The sequence below is a fragment of the Pelobates fuscus genome, chromosome 3 (assembly GCF_036172605.1).
Source record: "Pelobates fuscus isolate aPelFus1 chromosome 3, aPelFus1.pri, whole genome shotgun sequence".
NCBI lineage: Eukaryota > Metazoa > Chordata > Amphibia > Anura > Pelobatidae > Pelobates > Pelobates fuscus.
Genome location: NC_086319.1, coordinates 220945448 through 220964138, shown reverse-complemented (window position 1 = coordinate 220964138; position 18691 = coordinate 220945448).

The following is an 18691-nucleotide window of genomic DNA, read 5'->3' as shown; positions in this document are numbered from 1 at the left end:
AGCATTTCACCCTGTCGGGACACCGCTGTGTCTGTTGCAGAAATCCTGGTAGACTGGGCCTCAGTTGAGTGCTCCAGTGCTCGGATGCAGCCTGCTTGGATGGCTACTTCAGTCTGGATGCCTGCCATCTCCGCTTGTAGGGCATCCTGAATGGTGGTGGTAAGGGTTTGCAGGTCGGTCTTGGTAGCCATGGAAGCTGCCATGTTCCGCAGTTCTTCTACGATCCATTACAGCGCGGATGTTTCTACTCCCGCCAGGTAGGTCGGGGATACCGGCGCTGACCCTGAGCTCTCAGCCTCTCCTCCAGCTCCGTGCTGGGACTGCTGAAAGCCATCCATCGGACCTTGCTGTTGTCCCGATTGTGAGCCCCTCGGGTTTGGGGGGTTCTGGGCGGCGACTGCGACCCATTTGCCGGTTGCAGCTAATTATTAAGCGCTTTGTAGGGGATTAGTGGAGCACTCAGTTTAAGCGGCCATCTTGGTCAAAGACGAAGTCACGCCAACGATATACCGTCGTGCTAGAATATTTGCATACCCTGGCAGAAATTGTGAAATTTTGGCATTGATTTTGAAACTAACTAACTAACTGATCATGCAAAAAAAAAAAAAAAGTATTTTATTGAAGGATACTGATCATATGAAGCCATATATTATCACATAGTTGTTTGGCTCCTTTTTAAATTATAATGATAACAGAAATCACCCAAATGGTCCTGATCAAAAGTTTACATACCCTTGAATGTTTGGCCTTATTACAGACACACAAGGTGACACACACAGGTTAAAATGGCAACTAAAGGTTAAGTTCCCACACCTGTGGCTTTTTAAATTGCAATTAGTGTCTGTGTTTAAATAATCAATACGTTTGTTAGCTCTCACGTGGATGCACTGAGCAGTCTAGATACTGAGCCATGGAAAGCAGAAAAGAACTGTTAGAAGACCTGTGTAACAAGGTAATGGAACTTTATAAAGAGGGAAAAGGATATAAAAAGATATCCAAAGCCCTAAAAATGCCAGTCAATACTGTTCAATCACTTATTAAGAAGTGGAAAAATTGGGGATCTCTTGATACCATGCCAAGGTCAAGAAGACCAAGTAAGATATCAGCCACAACTGCCCGAAGAATTCGGGGTACAAAAAAAAACCCATGGGGGCGGAGCCTAACCGCTTAGCAGACCAGACGTGCCCGACTAGGGCTCCTGCATCTGGGGACACAATCCGGGGTAATCCAGCCCCAAAAAGCGACATTTGCCTACCGCAACCTATCCTACACGACCCGGGAGGGGCTGCTGCATCGGACGTTGCCTTTCCCGGCCAAATCGTTGCTGAAAAGAGGTTTGGGGAGACGGCCGCTCCCCGGACTCACTAACCGCGGCTGGACACCTCGGGGAACACCCCCCCCCCCCCCTTGGACCGACGGGGGTTATCGTTCTTTTTTTTTTTTTTGACAATCTTTATTTTTCAATTAAGTGGTAGGTTTGACAATTACACCAAGCACATAACGAAACAACGAAATAGCCCAACATTGAGATGAATGTGCCACGCACATGCTGATAAGCCTAAAAACAGAGCTAACATTCAGTGTTCCAATGATACAAAGTCCTTCATATTTTAATGCTTAGTCGTTAGCCACTGGATGTCATCCGTAATTCATTATCTAAACTAAGTATCAGTGTCGTGACGGATGCTGACAGTTACAGGGCTGGAGAGAACGGGCGTGGCTCTAGTATGATTGTGACAGTGAGTATATCAGGGTAGTTATGCAGTGTCTGTATCATATGTAATTTGGGGTCACCTATCCCTATGCCAAGCTTTCCGTTGCTATTTCGATTTAGCCCATCTTTGTATTCGTTGTCAGTGCGTTGTGAGCATGGGTAAAGGGGGGTCGTGTGTGTGTTGCATATAGGTGAGATGGATAGTAATGGCATGGGATTAGCGGTACAGTGTTAGGCCCATGCTAGCATTAGATTGCGTACAGGTATCAAGGGTATCTGTCGGTTGCGAGTGTAAGGGATCAGCTTTCGATCCTTCAGTGCGCTAGAGCGCCTTCAATGTAGTGTACATACAGATATGTGTATGGATACAGGGGAATTGGAGGTACACCTGAGGAACACTAGTCGTTGTTTGGTGCAATACCTACTTTTGTTCTATCTTATACCAAATCCCGTTCTCTTGCACCTTGTAGCGGAGAGCTGATTTCCCACAGCTTAACTTCACCAATATATTAAGAGGATGCAGGAACAAGTAATAAATCCAAGAGAATATCCAGCACAATCAGCAATAAAATCCAGTAGTATCCCATCACCTTTCCCAATCACTGGACGACACACAGTATCAGGAGTAGAACAGAAGTTTCATTCCTAACCACCTTCTTTTAAAGCATTCTCCCATGCAAGGGAGGGATTCACATCAATTATACAGTACACCAATCACATAGACGTTACCTCCCACACATCTCCTCCCCTTAGCTTAACAGTTAACACAATAATAATGTACATAGTTTTCCCCAATTCCTGGATGTACCCCAAATATGGTAGGTACACCTTTAAATGTGGTATCCCCTGGTAGCCCTGATCTGGGTGAGGAACACATCCATAAATCACCCAGATCAGACCAAGGGTTCGGGAGTTATGGGAAGGTAAAGTTTTGACAGACCGCATGGGTAAGGTAGCCGAAAATAGTTCCATAAGATCTGGCCCTGCGGTCGGTCTTAGTTCGTGTATAGAACCGGATGAAAATACCTAATAAAATAGCTGTTGCTTGCCTTCATTTGAATCCCCTTGTTCGTATAAATATTTCGGCACGTATTCATTGAAGTCTGGAGGTCTCAGCGGTGTTTGCCTAGTCGATTGTCCGATTTTAGTTTCAGACACTCGACGGCAAAACACCGCTGTTCGGGAGTTTAAGATGGCCGCCGCCACGTGTTCGTTTCCGAATGGCGGCCACCCAGAGAACAAAGCCCATACTGCATGGATTGCCAATTACCCATTTGCAACATTGTTTCGAACGGTAATTGGAGGCACACTTCCTCCTGGGGTGGTCTGATTGTTCAGTAGTTTCACTCGTATAATAAACTGAGTGATTTTACCGAACAATCAGACTAATGCTGCATACAAGATGAATACACAATACATGAAAATATATTAAAAGACACAGATTTTGGTAGATAGTTCAATGTCCTTTCCTGCATAAGGTATATGGTCCGAAGTCTCTGTAATAGTATATTATGTCCTTGACTGGGTCTTAAAGAGCCAGTAGTGCCATACAAAATCCCATTATCCCCAGCCATTGTACTTAAAGGGTCCCATCTTTCTGGGCCATAATCACTGGGCAGGAGGTAAGCCATCAGCCCCCTCCAGGAAACTGGGGCGTATTCTGGTATAGGACCCAGTCCGCTACATTTCTCCCCTTTACCAAAAAGACTATCCAGACTCCAGACCTCCAATCAGTCTGGGGTGCTGATAGTCGCACGGCCTTTCTTACCCGGTGTAGCTGTCCCGGTGTTCTCCTGCCACATGTGCCCAGTTGTAAATCCATAGTCTGGTGGAAAAGTAACCAGGGCACCCTCTCCCCTGGTTGGACAAAACTGTTGCTGGGGACGGCAGTTACCCTCCTCTAGACCTGGTGGGTCGGGGCCAGCTAAACTTGGCTCTGTGGTCCTCGGTGCCCTTGATTTAGATGGTGCGCCACCAGGTTCTAAGGCAAAAGGGAAAAGAGGGCAGAAGCCGCCTGCTTTCTGCCCAGATGCCAGCTCTTCTTCCTGCAATGTTCTCCTTTGTTGTAGGGGGGGAACCGACTGTCTCTCCTTCCAATAAATTGTCCCGCTGTTGGGAAGGGGAACCAGCCGTCTCCCCTTCCAATGACATTCTCATCCAGATGCCCCAAGGACCCCAGAACCCAATTGGTGACCAGGATAGGTTGAAGACCCAGTTCATCCAAGAACTGCGGCACTTCTTTAGGCCAACGGCCGATGCCCATCTATTCTGGAAAAGGGAATCCCCATTTATATGTGATATTGCGGTCTCGTAGCGCTGTTGTCACCGCCCTGTGTGCCTGTCTAGCTTCCAGCGTGAGGGGGGATAAATTATTGGAGAAGGATACCTGGGTGTCGTGGTAGCTCCATGTGGGATGTACCCAGGCCTTCCGCATAATGGGATGTTTGACAGGGAAGGAATGCAGGCAGCATATCAGGTCCCTCGGTCCCTCCTCCAGTAAGCGTAGTCGTAAGGCTCTGTGGGCCCGTTTGAATTTGAAGCGCTGGGGAGCTTTGTTCTGCAGCAGGAGTCGGAATAGCCCAGACAGTACCTCCTCAACATTCTGCCCTCTCTCAGCCTCTGGTATGCCTCGGATCCAGATGTTACACCTGCGACCCCTGTTATCCAGGTCCTCCAGGTGCCTCTGCATATTTAGGAGCATTTCACCCTGTCGGGACACCGATGTGTCTGTTGCAGAAATCCTGGTAGACTGGGCCTCAGTTGAGTGCTCCAGTGCTCGGATGCAGCCTGCTTGGATGGCTACTTCAGTCTGGATGCCTGCCATCTCCGCTTGTAGGGCATCCTGAATGGTGGTGGTAAGGGTTTGCAGGTCGGTCTTGGTAGCCATGGAAGCTGCCATGTTCCGCAGTTCTTCTACGATCCATTACAGCGCGGATGTTTCTACTCCCGCCAGGTAGGTCGGGGATACCGGCGCTGACCCTGAGCTCTCAGCCTCTCCTCCAGCTCCGTGCTGGGACTGCAGAAAGCCATCCATCGGACCTTGCTGTTGTCCTGATTGTGAGCCCCTTGGGTTTGGGGGGTTCCGGGCGGCGACTGCGACCCATTTGCCGGTTGCAGCTAATTATTAAGCGCTTTGTAGGGGATTAGTGGAGCACTCAGTTTAAGCGGCCATCTTGGTCAAAGACGAAGTCACGCCAACGATATACCGTCGTGCTAGAATATTTGCATACCCTGGCAGAAATTGTGAAATTTTGGCATTGATTTTGAAACTAACTAACTAACTGATCATGCAAAAAAATAAAAAAGTATTTTATTGAAGGATACTGATCATATGAAGCCATATATTATCACATAGTTGTTTGGCTCCTTTTTAAATTATAATGATAACAGAAATCACCCAAATGGTCCTGATCAAAAGTTTACATACCCTTGAATGTTTGGCCTTATTACAGACACACAAGGTGACACACACAGGTTAAAATGGCAACTAAAGGTTAAGTTCCCACACCTGTGGCTTTTTAAATTGCAATTAGTGTCTGTGTTTAAATAATCAATACGTTTGTTAGCTCTCACGTGGATGCACTGAGCAGTCTAGATACTGAGCCATGGAAAGCAGAAAAGAACTGTTAGAAGACCTGTGTAACAAGGTAATGGAACTTTATAAAGAGGGAAAAGGATATAAAAAGATATCCAAAGCCCTAAAAATGCCAGTCAATACTGTTCAATCACTTATTAAGAAGTGGAAAAATTGGGGATCTCTTGATACCATGCCAAGGTCAAGAAGACCAAGTAAGATATCAGCCACAACTGCACGAAGAATTCGGGGTACAAAAAAAAAACGCTTAGCAGACCAGACGTGCCCGACTAGGGCTCCTGCATCTGGGGACACAATCCGGGGTAATCCAGCCCCAAAAAGCGACATTTGCCTACCGCAACCTATCCTACATGACCCGGGAGGGGCTGCTGCATCGGACGGTGCCTTTCCCGGCCAAATCGTTGCTGAAAAGAGGTTTGCGGCCTACACGTGGAAGAGGCCTGGGGAGACGGCCACTCCCCGGACTCACTAACCGCGGCTGGACACCTCGGGGAACACCTCCCCCCCTCCCCTTGGACCGACGGGGGTTATCTCGGTCCACACCAGCGCACCTCACCTACCGCACAGCCTGCTGACGGCTAAATCTAGGGTTGTTAGCCGTCCAGTGAGCCCTCGCAACATGGCGGACGCACTTACCGGCAGAAACAGGCAACAGCCCAGTCTAGACGGGAGCGCTATACTGGATGGCATGCTACAACGCATCGATGAACACTTCACCCGATTCTCGGAGAAGCTAGTGGAACATATGAGGACAGCAACCGGGGAGCAGAAGAGCATGCAACCACAAGCGGGTAAGAGGGAGAGGGAGACCCCACAGGGCATTAACTCCCACCACATCCCCAACCCACGTAAATATGGCCCACCAACGAAGTTGACCAAGCAAGCATACTACTCAAACCACCCCCAAAGGGGACAGTGGACAGGGACTAACATACAACGCACGACCGCCCAGAACCCCCTGTACAATAAAGCGGCAACTGGCAATGGCCGCCCCACAAGCCTTCCCGAGCCAAAGACCAATAGGAGCAACCCTCCCAGGCACCGACCACACCGCCGGAGAGCAAGCCACCACAGGCGGTGGCGAAACACCCAAGCTCTACACGGCGCCCGAGTGAGGATCAACCCGGCCTCACAGAGTTACCGAGTTGGTGGATTAATGGTGCTGGCCTTCACGAAAGCCTGGGGTCGGGAGGCGGCCGCCACATGTCCGCAACCTATTGCCACTGGAGGCGATCCCCTGACCGTGGGGGCCAACATATACAGCACCTTGGACCAGCAAGCCTATGCTCTGAAATCCTGGAACACAGAAACCTACCAGGCCACAGTACAGCTTCTTGCTGCACGCGATCAAACCGGAGTGGAGCTCTGGCCTTCCCCAGTTGCAGAGACTGTCTCTCCCACATGGCCCTTGTGCGGGGTCGGCTGACCCGGGACTGGAACTGGTATAATAGTAGGAGACACTGGCGGACGACCCAAGCCCAAGAACAAACCTGCATTCCTATAATCTGTCATCACTGGTTTATTTACACCAGGTCTGAAGCATCCACCTGCTGGCAACCCCCCTCCCGGGGCATTGGCTGAACTTTTTACTGCTTGGACTGCATTTGAATTGCAGGTTTACTACACAAACCTGCAGCCACTATGCCTTACAGACCCTGCACACTGTTCTCCTTATTTTGTTTAGTGATTTAGTTCTTTCTTTAAGCCTTTGCCTAACCTAATCAGCTCCTATTAGTTTGCATGCCTCCCAGCCTGTTCGGCAAGTAATTGTATTACTTTAATGTAACTAAGCAACGTCTGAATGAAGCAGATAGGTGTAGATGAGCAAGCGATGACTCCTGCCAAAATAAAAATGTATAGTAACCTACAGCGACTGTTACTACTCACTTAAGCAATTTATTAAGAAAGCTGTAGTCATAACGTGTACCTTGACTGTACAGTTAATTTAACTTTCACAAGGGGCCTGCTATATGTTACCCAGCGTGTACCTAGACAGAATTGTCACAAATATTTGCAGTTGAACCCCGCTTAGCATGTAACCTACTTCTAACACTAACTTAAGCAAACGCACCGTTAGCGATGTTTAGCCTATTTAATGTGACTCACGGAATCGTTGTTTTAGATTGCATCTTAACACAACTTGTTTAATATACGCTTCTGTTCAAAGCCGCATAAAACTAAAAAATGAGGCACGTCTATTATGGAAATGTAGAGAGCACTGTTACAGCTGTATTGACCCTTATCTTTTGTGGAATACCTTTGCACTTCCCTCTCTTTATTCTGTACCCTTCTTATATGCCTCAATAAAATAAAGATTGACAAAAAAAACAAACCCATAGGTTACCTCAGGAGAAATACAGACTGCTCTTGAATAAGACGGTGTTGTTTCTTCAAGGAGCACAATATGGCAATATTTGAACAAAAATGAGTTGCATTGTCGAGTTGCCAGAAAGAAGCCTTTACTGCACCAATGCCACAAAGAAGCCCGGTTACAATATGCCATACAACACCTTGACATGCCTCACCTCTTCTGGCACACTGTAATTTGGAGCGGGGGGACCAAAATAGAGCTTTATGGTCACAACTATAAGCGGCAGCGCTATGTTTGGAGAAGGGTCAACAAGGCCTATAGTGAAAAGAATACCATCCCCATTGTGAGGCTGATGTTTTGAAGGGTGTCAGCTCTAAAGGCATGGGGAATCTTGTGAAAATTGATGGCACAATGCTTCTGCAGCCTTTTGACTTTGACATCTTTGCTGTAGTTGACTTTTAGCAGGAGCTGCTGGTTGGTATTTTGTAAGGTAGACTATTGGTGACGACTCTTAGCAGCTGTCCTGGAGACTTGAAATCATCAACAGGGCTGTTTCGATATTCCAGGAAACAGATATATTGATATGTTTTGTCAGCCTTGGCCTTTTCCAGCAGTAACTTTGTAGTTTGCACAGATTTCTCAGCTAATCCATTACTTTGTGAGTAGTATGGACTTGTGTTGGGATGGCGGTGTGGGTATTGCTTGAGTTATATTGGGGGCCATTATCTAAAATAACAGTCTCTGGAATACTGTGCCTTGTGGAAACAGCTTTTAACTTATCAATCAGAGCAGCAGATGTTGTGCTGTGAAATCCTCATTGTTCCAGGTGAATAAATCGGTAACAACTACTTGCCATGGCCTATTAGGAATTTTGAGACTGATCGTGGGTTCTTTGATGTTACAATGGCGATAGATGAGGCAAATGGACTTAATAACAAACTTCTCTATATTCCCATCCCAGGCCATAACAGGATATTGCAAGCTATTTACTTACATGTTTTAATGCCTAAGTGACTGGCATGAATACATGACAGCATCTGTGGACGAAGGCTGATAGGAACGATGATCTTCTCACCTTTGAAGATTATCCCATACAGATACAAAAGCTCATGATGATTCCAGAACCCTGACACACTCAGAGTACATTGTTTTTCTTCATCAGGACAACTTCTTTGTATGACACCTTTTAATGCCTGGAACTGTGGGTCCCTTTCCGTTTGAATTCTGATTTCCTTCAACTTATTGCTATACACTATGTGCAATTGAATGTCCATACCTTCACTGAGGCTCCTATCTTGGTCAGTTAGTGACTTTCTGGATAGAGTGGATGCCAGGGATGTATTTACCACAAGGCAAACAAGGCATTTGCCTAGGGCGGCACTTTCAGGAGGTGCGCCAAAAAATGCAACCCCAAGCTCCCAGACAAATGCCTTGTTTGCCTCATGTTCTGGGGCTGTCCACCTTACTGTGAGTGAGTGTAGCTGTCAGTGTGTGTTTGTGAGTGAGGGACAGTGTGTGTCTTTCAGTGAGAATGGGTGTGTGTCAGTGTGTGTATGTCATTTTTTGTGTATCTGAGAGTGTGTGCCTGTCAGTGTGTGTCTATCAGTGAACGTGTGTGTTGGTTAAACAGTGTGTACCAATGACTGTATGTGTGTGCCAATGACTGTGTATCTGTCAGTGAGTGTATATCAGTGCATGTATCAATGAGGGCATATGTCTGTCAGTCAAAAAAGTGGCCTTGACACAAATTGGGGAGGCAAATTTAGATTTTGGGGGTGTCCGATTTAGTCGTGCCTAGGGCAGCACAAATCCAAAATACATCACTGGTGTACACAACAGGAATGTCCTTGCCTGGTCCATGTATAATGGTGACGTACTTCTAGAGCTGCTGCTGCAGGATCATCCTCTGTAGCCTTGAGAGACTTGATTCCAGGGGTTTACACAAATATGGACTCAAGGATTTATGGTCACTTTCAATACCGTATATACTCGAGTATGCTGAAAAAACTTATATACTCGAGTGCTGAAAAACCCCAACTCGACTTATACTCAAGTCAATTGTCTGTATTATGGCAATTTACATTGCCATAATACAGACTGGAGGCTGTGGGGGGTGCAGAGCATTTACTTACCTCTCCTGCAGCTCCCTCCGCCTTCGCGCCGGTCCGTTCAGCACCTCTGTCAGCTCCCAGTGTAAGTCTCGCGAGAGCCGCGGGGTCATAGTGCGGCTCTCGCGAGACTTACACTGTGAGCTGGCAGAGGGAGCTGCACGGACCGGCGCGGAGGAGGGAGCTGACAGGAGCTGCAGGAGAGGTAAGAGCTCCTACACAGTGCCCATCCACTGGACCACCAAGGAGTGAGAGCCCCCCTCCCTGCCATGTATCAAGCAGGGAGGGGGGGACGAAAAAGAATTAAATAATAATAAAATAAAAAATTATAATAAAAAATTATAATTAAATAAAATAAAAAATAATAATAAAAAAAATATTAAAATAATTTAAAAAAAATAATAATAAAATTGCCCACCCCCCACCAAGGCTCTGCAACACACACACACACACACACACACACACTGCACTCATACACACACACACTGCATTCATACACACACACACACACTGCACTCATATACACACACACACACTGCACTCATACACACACTGCACTCATACACACACTGCACTCATATACACACACACTGCACTCATACACACACTGCATTCATACACACACACTGCATTCATACACACACTGCACTCATATACACACACTGCACTCATACACACACTGCATTCATACACACACACTGCATTCATACACACACACTGCACTCATACACACACTGCACTCATACACACACACTGCACTCATACACACACACTGCACTCATACACACACTGCACTCATACACACACACTGCACTCATACACACACGCTGCACTCATACACACACTGCATTCATACACACACACTGCATTCATTATATACACACACTGTAAATAAATATTCAATTAATATAATTTTTTTAGGATCTAATTTTTTTTAGAAATTTACCAGTAGCTGCTGCATTTCCCACCCTAGTCTTATACTCGAGTCAATACGTTTTCCCAGTTTTTTGGGGTAAAATTAGGGGCCTCGGCTTATATTCGGGTCGGCTTATACTCGAGTATATACGGTAATTGGTGGCCATAAATGTATTGATGGAATCGCTTGAAACCAAGTATTATTGCAGAGTTTTTTTTCTTGATTTATGCGTAATTCATTTTACATTCAGTGAGCTACTTTCATCTTTGTGAGGTCCAATAGGCTAATATTGGGCCTGGTTCACGTGTAAGAAGTCATGTAAAGCACATACAGCGGTACAATCCCCGATTATGGGATATATATTGGGTCCAGTGGCGTACATACCAGGGTCGCAGGGGTCGCGGCTGCGACCGGGCCCGGCCCACCAGGGGGCCCGGCTGCCCTGCGACCCGGTATGTACCCACTGTGGCCAGCCTCTTCCCCTGGGGGGCCCAGGAGCCGGCCACCTCAGGGCCCCCAGAGGCTGCCCGTGGTATCACCGGGCTGGCGGGCGCGCGAGGGAGCTCTTTCCCCTGAGTGCTCCCTCTTCAGCTCTCTCGCGCACCGCACTGTTACCGGAGCCGGAAGATGACGTCATCTTCCGGCTCCGGTATCAGTACGCGGCGCGCGAGGGAGCTGAAGAGGGAGCACTCAGGGGAAAAACGAGCGCAAAAAAAAATAATCCATCTTCACCCGGCGAGGGCTCCGCGCAGACTGATCTCTGCAGGGTGGGGGGAAGGCTTATAAAGCCTTGCCCCGTCCTGCAATTAGGCTCAGAGCACTCTGATTGGTGGGTTTAAGCCATCCAATCAGAATGCTCTGACAGGTAAGTGAAGAGACTGACAGGTAAGTCTCAACATTTACCTGTCACAGCACTCTGATTGGTTGGTTTGAAATCCACCAATCAGAGTGGTCTGTGTCATTTTACACAGCGTGGGAAAGTTCTTTGGAATTTTCCAACGCTGTGTGATTTGACTCATAACACTCTGATTGGTGGATTAAGTAACCAATCAGAGAGTTATGAGTCAAATTTCACAGTGTGGGAAAATGCCAAAGAACTTTCCCACGCTGTGTAAAATGACACAGGGCACTCTGATTGGTGGATTTCAAACCAACCAATCAGAGTGCTGTGACAGGTAAATGTAGAGACTTACCTGTCAGTCTCTTCATTTACCTGTCAGAGCACTCTGATTGGATGGCTTAAACTCGACAATCAGAGTGCCCTGAGCCTAATTGCAGGGCAGGGCAAGGCTTTATAAGCCTTCCCCCGCCCTGCAGAGCTCAGTCTGCGCGGAGCCCTTGCAGGGTGAAGATGGATTATTATTTTTTGCGCTCGTTTTTTTTTTTTTAATTGCGTCGGTTATTATGGATATTTATTTGGCCTTTTTTGGGGCTGAAAAAAAAAGATTTTAGAAGAAATAAAACATCGAATGGTAAGTTTATTTTTATTTTTACAGGTACTTAGTTAAATGGTCCCCCCTCATTATTTTTAGGGTAAGGGGGGTAGGTAGGAGTTTATTTTTTAGGGGAAGGGGTGACTAGGGGTTTGGGCACCTCTAGTCACCTGGGAGGGAGGGGGGTTAAATTTTCATTTAGGGCCCCCACCCACCGCTCAGGGGTGGGGGTCTGGGGGGAGGACAATAGGCCCCCCATTTGTATTTAGGGCCCCCACCCGCCGCTCAGGGGTGGGGGCCAGGGAGGAGGACATTAGGTCCCCCCCATTTGTATTTATGGCCCCCACCCGCCGCTCAGGGGTGGGGGCCAGAGGGGAAGGACAATAGGTCCCCCCCCCCGATTTGTATTTAGGGCCCCCACCCACCGCTCAGGGGTGGGGGCCAGGGGGGAGGACAATAGGACCCCCCTTATTCTTGTTTAGGCCCCCACCCACCGCTCAGGGGTGGGGGCCAGGGGGAGGACATTAGGTACCTCCCCTTATTCTTGTTTAGGGCCCCCACCCGCTCAGGGAGGGCGGACCCTTTTTTAAAAAAAAATTTAACAGTGAGCAGCCACAGGCTGCTCACTGTTTAATAGACATGCCCCTACTCGCGGTATTGCGGGTAGGGGCACAATTTACTAATACTAAGTAATTTTTACTTAGTATTAGTAAATTTGGCTGAAAGACCAATTTAGGTCTTTCAGCCTTTTGGTAGATAACTCCCTAATACCGTGGTAATTAGTGAGTTATCTACCAAGCGGCTGCAACAAAAGTCCCGAAATGCTGGAGTTCCGAAGTTGCCGAAGTTCCGAAGTTGCCGAAGTTCTGAACTGGTCAAGTGCCAACGTGCCGAAGTTGCCGAAGTTCCAAAGTGTCGAAGTGCCGAATTGCCGAAGTCCTGAATTGATGAAGTCCTGAATTTTGGAATGCCGATCCAAGCCGAATATTTTCCCCATGCACATGCCTACTACTAAGTATTAAAGATGCTTGCCATGAAGCGGTTGAATACATTTGAGACTGGAGATATCATTATAAGTTGCATTTTCAGTTAATTTGGGGAAACCACTTGAAGCATCTGTTGTGTTGAGCTATTTCAATTGCTTTTGTCTGATTTGTTCATTGCAAACAGCTGAAAGTCTGAAAATGTTGACAATAAACCTGATTTTTAAATGGGGGTTAAATCATTTTGATTACAACTGTACAATGAGTAGTCAGTTTGGTGTATTCATATAGGGGAATGGTTCGGTGTCCAGCTTTAATTTGATTACAATTTGTTTAGAATATTGATAAAAGCCTGCTCGATGTCTGAGCTCATAGCACTCTTTCTGATCAGTGCTTTCCTTGCATAATACAGGGACCTAATTCTCGTGGCTGGAACAAGAGACTTTTGCAAAGTGGTTTAAAATCTCAAATATGTTGTACACCTTTCTTTTTGCAGGCCAGAGAGATCGATCGAGACTTGTTTCCACAATTGCTGCATTCTTTGAAATGCCCTAAAGCAACATTACTGGATTGTGAATTCTCACTGTATTCTGCCCCCATTGTAAGCAGTCAAACCGTTTATTAAAGGGCACACCAGGCACCAAAACTACAACAGTGAGAAGTAATGGTTATGATGCTTAAAGTATTCTCTTAAGTTATTTTAGGTTTTGAATGGTGTGATTGTTTAAATACTGTATGAGTTTATAGGATAATGCACATCATGAACTTCCAATTTATCAGACCACTAAAACTGTAAACACTGTGAGTATCTGACACAGCAACTAGTTATAAATGATTTGTCATTAGTGATGTCCCAAACTGTTCGCTGGCGAATAGTTCCCGGCGAACATCGCTTGTTCGCGTTCGCCACGGACGGCGAACACATGCACTGTTCGGTCCGCCCCCTATTCGTCATCATTGAGTAAACTTTGACCCTGCCTGTACCTCACAGTCAGCAGACACATTCCAGCCAATCAGCAGCAGACCCTCCCTCCCAGACCCTCCCACCTCCTGGACAGCATCCATTTTACATTCATTGTGAAGCTGCATTCTTAGTGAGAGTAGGGACAGTGTAGCTGCTGCTGATTAGATAGGGAAATTGATAGCTAGGTTAGTGTATTCAGTGTCCACTACAGTCCTGAAGGACTCACCTGATCTCTGCTGTAAGGACAGCACCCCAAAAAGCCCTTTTTAGGGCTAGAACATCAGTCTGCTTTGTTTTTGTTTTCTGTGTAATGTAATTGCAGTTGCCTGCCTGCCAGCCTGTGTGTCAGGCTCACAGCATATACTGTGCCCACTTGCCCAGTGCCACCACTCACTCACTGGTGTCACAATAGCTTGCATTTAAAAAAAACAAAAGCTTTTTTGACTGTAATATAATAGCAGTCAGTTTCCTTCACTAGTGTGCGTGTCAGGGCCTGCCCAGTGCCACCACTCACTCACTGGTGTCACAATAGCTTGCTTTAACAAAAAAAAAACTTTTTGGACTGTAATATAATAGCAGTCAGTTTCCTTCACGAGTGTGCGTTTCAGGTCCTGCCAGGGCACAGTGTCACACCAGTGCAACTCATATCTGGTGTAACATTTAAAAAAAAAAAAAAATACAATTTTGACTGTAATAGATTGAATAGCAGTTAGTTGTCTGCCAGCGTGTGTGTCAGGCTCACAGCGTATACTGTACCCACTTGCCCAGTGCCACCACTCATATCTGGTGTCACAATAGCTTGCATTTAACAAAAAAAACCTTTTTGGACTATAATATAATAGCAGTCAGTTTCCTTCACTAGTGTGCGTTTCAGGGCCTGCCCAGTGCCACCACTCACTCATATCTGGTGTCCCAAAAGCTTGCATTTAAAAAAAACTAAACTTTTTGGACTGTAATATAATAGCAGTCAGTTTCCTTCACGAGTGTGCGTTTCAGGGCCTGCCAGGGCACAGTGTCACACCATTGCCACTCATATCTGTTGTCACAGTAGCTTGCACGCATAGTACCACTAATCGAAAAAAAAAATGACAGGCAGAGGCAGGCCACCCTGCAGGGGCCGTCGTGGTCGTGGTGCTGTGATTCCCATTGGCCCTAGAATAATGCCCAGTGTTCAGAGGCCACGTACCCTGAACTTGAAAAGTTCTGAGGACATAGTTGACTGGCTAACACAGGACACCCAATCTTCTACAGCTTCCGCTCGGAACCTTGACGCACCATCCTCCTCCAACTTAGCTTCGGGCACCTCTCAAGTTATCACTCACCCGCCTGCTGCCACCACCAACACTAGCACCACAACCGCTTCACTTGATCTTACAGAGGAGTTATTTACACATCAGTTGGAAGAAATGAGTGATGCACAACCATTATTGCCAGAGGATGTAGATAACAGGGATATGTCTCAGTCAGACAGCATTACACACGTACGGTGTGATGATGATGATGTTGTACCCGCTGCTGCTTCCTTTGTTGAGTTGTCAGATACAAGTGAAGCGGTTGATGATAACGATGCGTCCGTGGATGTCACGTGGGTGCCTGCTAGAAGAGAAGAAGAACAGGGGGAAAGTTCAGATGGGGAGACAGAGAGGAGGAGGAGGAGACGAGTTGGAAGCAGGGGGAGGTCGTCGCAAGGAGCTAGTGGCACAGTCAGACAGCATGCATCGGCACCCGGGGCCAGCCAGACAGCACGCCAATCAACGCATGCCACCACCAGAATGCTGTCATTGCAGAGCTCAGCAGTGTGGCATTTTTTTTGTGTTTGTCTGCCTCTGACAACAGCGATGCCATTTGCAACCTGTGCCAAAAGAAACTGAGTCGTGGGAAGTCCAACACCCACTTAGGTACAACTGCTTTGCGAAGGCACATGATCGCACATCACAAAAGCCTATGGGATCAACACTTGGGAGTACAAGCAGCACACAAACTCAAAGCCGCCATCCTCCTCCTGGTCCAGCATCTTCAGCCACATTAACCACTGCTGTCCTCCTTGCCCCCTCTCAACCATCTGCCCCTCCGTCTCTCGCCTTGAGCAGTTCCTGCTCATCTGCCCACAATCAGGTGTCTGTCAAGGACATGTTTGAGCGTAAGAAGCCAATGTCACAAAGTCACCCCCTTGCCCGGCGTCTGACAGCTGGCTTGACTGAACTCTTAGCCCGGCAGCTTTTACCATACAAGCTGGTGGAGTCTGAGGCGTTCAAAAAATTTGTAGCTATTGGGACACCGCAGTGGAAGGTACCCGGTCGAAATTTCTTTGCACAAAAGGCAATCCCCAACCTGTACTCGATTGTGCAAAAGGAAGTAATGGCATGTCTGGCACATAGTGTTAGGGCAAGGGTCCATCTGACCACTGATACCTGGTCTGCAAAGCATGGTCAGGGCAGGTATATCACCTACACTGCGCATTGGGTAAACCTGCTGACGTCTGCCAAGCATGGCTCTGCAGAGGAGTTGGTGACACCGCCACGACTTGCAGGCAGGCCTGCTGCCACCTCCTCTACTCCTCCTACTCCATCCTCTTCCATAACCTCCTCGGCTGAGTCCTCTTCTGCTGCTGCATCTTGCTCCACATCAACGGCACCCCCCAGCTCCCCAGGTACTGTTCCACATCCCGGATACGGCAGTGTCACGCCGTCTTGGGGTTGACTTGCCTGAAAGCAGAGAGTCACACCGGACCAGCACTCCTGTCTGCCCTGAATGCACAGGTGGATCAGTGGCTTACTCCGCACCAACTGGAGATCGGCAAAGTGGTTTGTGACAACGGAAGAAATTTGTTGGCGGCATTGCATTTGGGCAAGTTGACACATGTGCCGTGCATGGCACATGTGTGTAATCTGATCGTACAACACTTTGTGCATAAGTACCCAGGCTTACAGGACATCTTTAAGCAGGCCAGGCAGGTGTGTGGCCATTTCAGGCGTTCCTACACGGCCACGGCGCACTTTTCCGATATCCAGCGGCGAAACAACATGCCAGTGAGGCGCTTGATTTGCGACAGCCCGACACGTTGGAATTCAACACTCCTAATGTTCGACCGCCTGCTCCAACAAGAAAAAGCCATTAACGAGTATTTGTATGACCGGGGTGCTAGGACAGCCTCTGCGGAGCTGGGAATTTTTTTGCCACGTTACTGGACGCTCATGCGCAATGCCTGTAAGCTCATGCGTCCTTTTGAGGAGGTGACAAACCTAGTCAGTCGCACCGAAGGCACCATCAGCGACATCATACCATTTGTTTTCTTCCTGGAGCGTGCCCTGCGAAGAGTGCTGGATCAGGCCGTAGATGAGCGTGAAGAGGAAGAGTTGTGGTCACCATCACCACCAGAAACAGCCTTATCAGCATCGCTTGCTGGACCTGCGGCAACGCTGGAAGAGGATTGTGAGGAAGAGGAGTCAGAGGAGGAATGTGGCTTTGAGGAGGCCAACCACAAGACCAACCACAACAGGCATCCCAGGGTGCTCGTTTTCACCTATCTGGTACCCGTGGTGTTGTACGTGGCTGGGGGGAAGAACATACCTTCAGAGAGATCACTGAGGATGAGGAACAGGACATGAGTAGCTCGGCATCCAACCTTGTGCAAATGGGGTCTTTCATGCTGTCGTGCCTGTTGAGGGACCCTCGTATAAAAAGGCTGAAGGAGAACGACCTGTACTGGGTGTTCACGCTACTAGACCCCCGGTATAAGCAGAAAGTGCCTGAAATGATACCGAATTACGGCAAGTTGGAAAGGATGCAGCAGTTCCAAAATCAATTAAAAAGTATGCTTTACACAGCATATGAGGGTGATGTCACAGCACAACGGGAATCTAACAGGGGAAGAGGTGAAAGTAATCCTCCTCCTCCCATGACCACGCCGGCAAGGAGAGGACGCTTTACAGACGTGTTGTTGATGGAGCACATGCGGAGCTTTTTAAGTCCTATGTATCGCCACAGCCCTTCGGGGTCCACCCTCAGAGAGGACGTAACAGGGATTAAACTGATAGGAATAGTGTGTTAAGTAGTACTATTCTTATCAGTTTAATCCCTGTTACGTCCCCTATCAGGGGACATGTATATAAGGCATCGATTTTAGGAAGTGAGAGATGGAAAAAGATGCTTGGTCGGTCCTCCTACTTCAAATTTGGGGCACTGCGCGTGCAATCTAATGCGCCACCAGATAAGAATAGTACCACTTAACACACTACTCCTATCTGGTGGCGCATTAGATTGCACGCGCAGTGCCCCAAATTTGAAGTAGGAGGACCGACCAAGCATCTTTTTCCATCTCCCGCTACTAAAATCGATGCCTTATATACACGTCCCCTGATAGGGAACGTAACAGGGATTAAACTGATAAGACTAGTACTACTTAACACACTACTCCTATCTGGTGGCACATTAGATTGCACGCGCAGTGCCCCAAATTTGAAGTAGGAGGACCGACCAAGCATTTTTTTCCATCTCCTGCTTCCTAAAATCGATGCCTTATATACACGTCCCCTGATAGGGGACGTAACAGGGATTAAACTGATAGGAGTAGTGTGTTAAGTAGTACTATTCTTATCAGTTTAATCCCTGTTATGTCCCCTATCAGGGGACGTGTATAAAAGGCATCGATTTTAGGAAGCGGGAGA